Here is a 7,290-nt window from a genome sequence, read left to right as displayed (position 1 = left end):
CGGCTCCTCTGAACTGCAGCGCGGGACCCCGGCTGCCTCCCGCAGTCCCCAGCCCCTCGCCCGGGCAGGGCTGGCAGAAGCACAATATCCTTCCAGCTGCCAAACGAGAGGGATGGAGGAGGGATGATCACCTGCCCCTGAATGCTTCATCAGCCGGGTCTTGGGCCAGTGTCAATAATCAATCCTCTGCTTCCATCACAGCCCAGATAATTAGTGAGCAAAGTGCAAATAGTCCTTGTGAATCAAACTACGATTTTTGAAAAATTATTTTCAAGCTGCCTTAAGAGGTTTTTTTAGTGCTAAGAAACAACTGAATCATCTTTTTTTTTCTTTTTTGAGACACCAGTCTTGCAAAACAGAAAGACACAATATTTTGTTTTGAAGGTGTGATGAAAATTGTTTTAATTTTTACATTCCATTTTGGATACTGCTTGGGAATAACACTGAACACTGTGGATATCAGTCAGTCTCCCTTAAATGACATAAATGGTTTCAGTTGATCCCCATACAAATTCATTTTTAATTTTGTGCAAAATATTCTCAAAAAGGTTGCACCATCTACAGCTCTTGATATATAGATGGGGTTTTTTTGACCACCACTCCTTTTAAAAATTTAAGCGATGCAATTTCATGCTAGAGAGGCTTGAAACTATGGAAATTAAAGCTTAAAGCTTTGAGAGCCCACAGGGGCTGGCAGGGAAGTGGTTTGCTCCAGAGTGCCCCTCAATGTCCGGAGGTAAAACCAGGCGCGTAACCATGGTCTCCAGTGTAATGCTTTGTTAAACCACACAATTTTTTAGCTCTTTCAGTGTTTTGCTTGCTTTCCTTGTTAGGTTTCTCACATTTATGAATGGTTTATTCACACATATTTTCATCTCTAAATGTTCCTCTATTGCCCTTGGCACCAGACAGCAGAATTTCACTTTGGGGGTCCCCCTTTTGACCACATCAAATGCTTTCTAGCTTTCCTTTTCTTCACCTCTACTTAATCCTATTTTTCCCTATGAAAACAACCGAGCACCCATGAGCTGGCAAGTCTCCTCTGCGACTCCAGTGCCATCACGGGATGGCTCGTGTCCAAGCTCCACACTGGGTCATCTCCTGACTGTGGATACTACGGCACTCCCAGCTTAAGATCCCGGTTGGAGAGGCCACCACCAGCAGGGAATGGACTACACCTCTTATTTCTCCCCACCCCAGACAGTTGTGTGTCACCCATGCATGCAAAGAAAGACCTTGGACAGAGACCTGAATGATAACCAAAAAAAAAAAATCATCATCCTCTCAAGAGGATGGACTTCTCTCCCAGTATTAGCAACATCAAGGCATTCGGCAATAAGCTCCTTTTCCAGCTGGGAATAACTCCTGTTCGTCTCCATCAAACCTAGCCCGATGCACGAGCAAAGCTGTCACATGCCAATTACATCCACAATCCAGCTGAAGGCAGATGCATTTAGCTGCTTAACATCGTCTCCAAGCAAATCTACAAGCACTTCTACAAGAATCACAATCAGCACCCACAAACCCTTCCCACTGGGATGCTCTCACGACCTCGTGCATGAGCTGAGAATAAACACGAAGTAACAGCATGGATGGCAATACCTCCCTCTTGGTTAGCATAGGAAGCCCTGGCACCCAGCCAGCAGCAGCTATCTCCAACCCCCTAAAAAAGGCACAGGGCAGGAGGAGGGCATTCACCCCGGCCCTGAATACCCCAGGGAGGGTTGGCGAGATGCCATCTTAAAGGAGAGACCAACCTCCTTTAAGATTGCACAGTGCAGGCACTGAATTTACGGTTCACGTGCTCAAAACAGGACCGAGCTGTATCTGTTGCATTGTATCGAGGAGAAAAAACACAGAGTTTGAGCAAGGATTAGGCACCAGGGCAAACAGTATCCCTGAATGCCGAAAAGCAGCTGGGGTTCTCGTCCTCCCCCAAAGTGCCTGGCCAGAACAAACCTGCCAGCGCTGCCAGAGGAGTACAGCCAGCAATAAAAGTTAAGGCCCTCTATGTCGAAATGGTGGCAGGCCATCTGATACTAATCCTGTGCCTCCAGCAAACAAAACCTCCCAGGCGCTGTGAAATACCCACAGCTATTTGCTGTTTTGGTTGCCTGGAGAAATTCCTCCAGCTAGGGCTGACGAGGCACTCCATGTTCTTGCACGACCAAGGCAGCAAAGGTTAAAGCACATTATAGGAATGTAATGGTTTTTTTAACTAGCACTCTGGAAAGCCTGACATGCTGCTTTCTAGAAAATGTTGCAATTTAGGCTTCAGCAGGAACAACAGAGCAAGGAAAATATTATGCTTGGACCATCAGTCTTGTAGTGTCTTGCTGCACAGGTTCCAGATGAACTTGCTTAGCTCGGCTTGTGTCTAAAAATGACTTTGAATTTGAGATTGCTAGAAAAGAGGAGAAGAGGCATGCTCTATTCCTGGACTGCATATTAGTGTTCCATATGGGTGCAGAGCCAAAGCATATGGACCTCCATCTGCTAGTCAGGCCTGGCCTGGCCCCATGGATGGTTTATAATGCGCGTAGATTCATCCAGATTTGGGATTCCTCCAAAGTAAGAGGCGAGCCAATGACTCAAATATTGTGTAAAGCCATTGAAACTAATGGCACTAAACAACAGTCATTTGTTGCCTGTTTGATTTTACTTGCTGTAAAATAATGAATTAGTTACGGGGGTGGGGGAATGTTGTGTTATGGATGGAAGCTTTGAAGGAAACATGGTTAAAAGAAAACAAAACAAAAATCATCCTAGTTATTCTGTATCAGCTTAATGCAATGTATTATTCCCCAGAAAGTAAGCTGTGTCCTTCAACTTCAATAACATGGTATTTATGCTCCATCTGTGATCAGATTTAAAGAGGTTTGCAAGCATAATTCACAAAACCTTTAATGACAAATTCAAGGAAGCTGGAGAAAGGACTCTTGAAGTTCTTCCATAACTAAGACAACTCCAGGAAAAATAAACTTTGCTCCTACAAGGTCTATATTAACCACAAGCCCTGGACTTGGATGCTTTCTTTTCTTTAAAACAGTGAGCCCCAAAAGACTCCAGGTCTTAGCATGCAATGGTGTTCCTTGCATCAAGAAGCCAGCGTGTGGTGGGACACATCCTGATCTTGCTGAAGTCCAGAGGCAGCTTCCACCAAGCCCAGTGGCACCACAATTTCATCCACTGCTTCAGAAGGTCACATCTCTGTTTTGAAGGATGGTCCTCGGCAGCTCAGTTTCAGGCACCATGCTGGAAAAATGTCTGCTGAATTTTTCTGCAGAATTGTGTGGGACACATGATTAAAGCCATGGGATGACCGCCAAGGAGATGGGCTATTGTGTCAGCCCCTGGGAGAGTTCATAGCAGGAAAAAAACTCTCTCCACTAAAAGAATTAATTACCATGCATGTTAGCTCTGTGGTTTGGGGATATTACTGTGGCCTGATTTCCTTCAGTGCTTTTATTCCTGGCTGGAGACCAGGGGAGTTGTTGAGGTTGCTGACTTAAGACACCGTAACAAATGCCTAGAAATGACTGGGCAGGCACTATGATTTGTAACCTGTGTGTCTCACCTGCCTCAAGTACGGGCTTTACAGCATATTTTCTTAGGATTTTATGGAAGGGGATGATTTACAAGCACGCCAGCCTGCTCCCGGGCTTTCCAGGAGAGACCAGGAGGGCACAAATTTCTTGGCTGAAAACTATCTGAGAAGCCATGCAGCTCTGAACATCCTGTGGTTTATTTTTGGAAGAAGTCATTTTGGTAATTGCATGTGTTAAATGAAATGCAATTAGGGATGGAGAGAAGGTGTTACATGTCTGTTGGAATAGGAGCCAGTTCCTAGCCAAAGGCTCTGTTGAAAATGTGGACCCCTGAGCGTGCTGCAGGGTGAAGGGGGCAGGGAGGAGGTGCCGTAGGGATGTGTGGTTATTTACGAGTGTTCAACGTGAAACAGGGTATGGAAACACTTGCATCTGTGATGTGTCTTTTATGGTCTTCCCAAGGTTTTAATTAAAAACACAATAAAAGCACAACTATAGGAAACCAGGATGACTTAAAAATCATCTGCTATAAATTGGTTTTGGGAGTGGGGGGGGGGGAGAAAATCAAAGAACAATTGTTTGTATAAAAGCGTTCAGGACACTGAGTTCACATGGAGAAATAAACCCTTTGGGAAAGGTTTTCCTGTTCGGAAGCATGTGCTGCGTAAGACAATAAAGTGCAGGGGGGCTTCTGTGCCGCCACGGGGATCTGCCAAGCAGCTGTTTCCCCATCGGATACATCTGGCCGCCAGAAACGCAGTACACGCCAGAGGATGGGGAGCAGAACCATTCGCCAGGAGGTGAGGTGCGGAGGACGTTGGGATTTGGGCTGGGATGATGTTTGGATGGCTCAGAGGGGTTTCAGCTGTAATTTCCGAGACGCTACAGCACGATCCATTTTGCGCTGGGTGACAGACGCCCTAAAATAATTTTGTGCGGCACCTGTTGCCTCTGACAGAGGCCACGGGAGCGAAACGCTGGCGCATGATGGAAGGGAGTTAATGAGGCCCGGAGAGGCTGCTGCAGGGCGTGCAGGCATCATCTCAGGCTGTTTTAAAGGGGTGGTTCATGGCATTGGAAGGTATCAGGGCTTTGCTGCCTACTGCTGGGGATAAATGCAGTGGGCATCCCTGTGAGCTGGACCCCTTCCTCGTGCCCCTGCGGATGCACATTTCTCAGCGGAGAAGGGAGCCCCGGGCGCACCCCTGGTGCACACCGAGCCTGCCAACCCCCCCAGCACTCCCCAGCTCTTTCTCCATCACTCCCATGACTTTGGTGCCTTTCGATCTTAGTTTTTTCTCTGTGTGTTGCAAGAAAAGAACTTCCTACGTCCCAAAACGGTCCTCGTTGCTCTTGCAGCAGCATCCTGGATGGGTTTTCTCTCTGCCTTCCAGGTGACTTCAGTGAAAGCCCACAACAGCCGTGGCTCCAAGCAGCCCCCAAGGACCAAGGTTCCCTGAGCTTGTAGCTTAAATGGAGATTAGCTTCTAAAATTTAACAAGGATTGCTGTGAAAACAGAGTCCCAAGGATAAAACAACAACCGAAAAAGGCAGCCCATTGAATACCCATCCAATTAGGGCTTCCAACTGATCCTCATTAAACAGCCGCTCCTGACATTTGACAGCACAGTTTAGATTAGAGCAGTGAAAAATCCCTTGAAAAGGCAGATTGACATTTTGCAGAGGAGTGTTTTCATAGTAATACTAATGGCTTAAAACCCCCAGCTTTTACCCTAACATGGAAAAAAAAAAGCCTTGGGCTTGGGAAAGGGGTAAGGAACAGCCACGCTGGCTGGCGGGGAAACTCCCGGTGACCAAACTCCTCGCCACAGCAAACACAGGCAACCCCTGGCCTTGGCTTTCCATGCGTAGGGTGCTCAAAAGGGAGCATTTAATAAGATACAGAAGCTGGATTTTTTTGGCTGAGCTGAATATGAAATCGCCATGGCAACCTTTCTTCCGAGGTGATCCGAGTCAGGTAGCAACAGCAGAGATGAGCTAAAGGTCATCCCTGCAGAGGAAGATGGGCACTGATGAAGCACTTTAACAAGTCCCAGGGGAGGTGGCATTTAAAAGCCACCCGAAGGGCTCAGCCAGAGCCATGAAGGGAGAGAAATCCGAGCACAGCAGTCATTTGGGATGCTCCTGGACAAGAAGCCAGCAGCGTTTACCAGCCAGTCAGCAGTGCCCAGAGGTCACTCCCATGAGGGCACAAGGAGCCATGAGATGTGGGTCCAGCCCCAGGTGTCCAGGACCTGGAGAAGGGCTTGCTTAGCGGCTGGGGAGGAGCTGGGGAAAACCTTTGCAAGCAAATGCTCCTGGTCCGGAGTGAAAGCAATAGCTACGTGCAAAAAATGAGACCTTGCACTCCAGTAGGGAGATACAGGGGGGAAATAATTTTTAAAATCATCTAAGACTACTTGCAAACTGATTGTCACCAGTACTTACACTTCCAAATGCCTGAGGTTCTTTGAGAAACATCCACTCCCACATCGGACGAAGGGCTCAACGCGATTTCTGACGATGAGCCAACGCTATTATCCTCACTCCACAGATAAGGAAAACAGAGGCATGGAGGGTTTTACCATCATCTCCATAGCTAATGCCAGGCACTTAAAAATACAGCTTGGTGTTCAGCGAAGGTGAGTACCCTGTATTTCTGCAAACCATTTAGCCGAGTGCTCATTCATGGTGTTTTGGGCATTACAGGGTCAGGGTGGCTTGGTCTAAGTGACCCACTGCAGATCAGGCAGCAAGTTAGTGGCAGGGCCAGAGACAAAACCCCAGGTTTCCTGGCTCCTGGACCTCTGAGCTTCTCCCTTTATCATACCAAAATATCCTTTACACATGGCAGCCGCCAGACAGAGGCGCGTGGCAGAGACAGCCCAGCCTCTGCCAGACCTGGCCGTGCGGCAGACTGGGGGACACTCACCTCCACCCCAGCTGGGTCATCGCGACAGGGAGGACAGGGCAAACACCCATGAAAGGCTCCTGCCATTTCAGGATGCTTCTCTCTCCTGGGAAGGAAGCACAAGCTCTGGAGCACCTCTGAGACTCTTTCCGTATGCCATCTATTTTTAATTTTGTTATGTTTCTCTGGTTCCCAGGGTCTTTCTTCAAGCTTTCCCCCTGTAACCATGAGGGCTAGAAACTTGCAGCTTTTGTTGTATCAATGAAAGCTGAGCATCTCAAATAACCTCAGGTTCAAGAGCCGTGACTTCAAAAACTTCAAGTATCATATGACCTGTGAAAAAAGTTGTGCAAGCTCACAGCACTCCTCTTCCCCATCCCTGCAGAGCTCAGCTGCTACCCAGAGCTCACATCACACTCTCAGCCATAACTTATTCATCTCTACTATGGCTGCAGCTCCTGGGTCAGGACCTTCACTGTTAGAAATCAGGTAGGAAAATCTCCTTGGGGTAAGCTCGATGACTGGGAGAGAAACTAGAGGTTCAGGAGATCTTAAGAGCTTGGTCTCGCTGCTGTACTGCTGGGAGCAGAGACCTTGAGAGCCAGAGCCCCCACCAGCAGTTTTAAGCGAGCCCCAAATGGAAACTCCTACCACCTCCAACCCTGCTGTCTCTAAGCCCCTTTGCTTACTGCACACATTTCAAAGCCTGCCTGCACACATTGCACCGGTGGATTTGTCCAACCTAGTGTGTATTTACTTCCAACAAAAAATGTCTCCCTAGCTCTGTTTTGGAGGGAGGAGATCAAGAAAACGTGCGTTTGAAATGAAGCC

Source organism: Ciconia boyciana, chromosome 8 (assembly GCF_034638445.1).
Source record: "Ciconia boyciana chromosome 8, ASM3463844v1, whole genome shotgun sequence".
Classification (NCBI taxonomy): Eukaryota; Metazoa; Chordata; class Aves; order Ciconiiformes; family Ciconiidae; genus Ciconia; species Ciconia boyciana.
Note: the sequence above shows the minus strand (reverse complement) of the source record.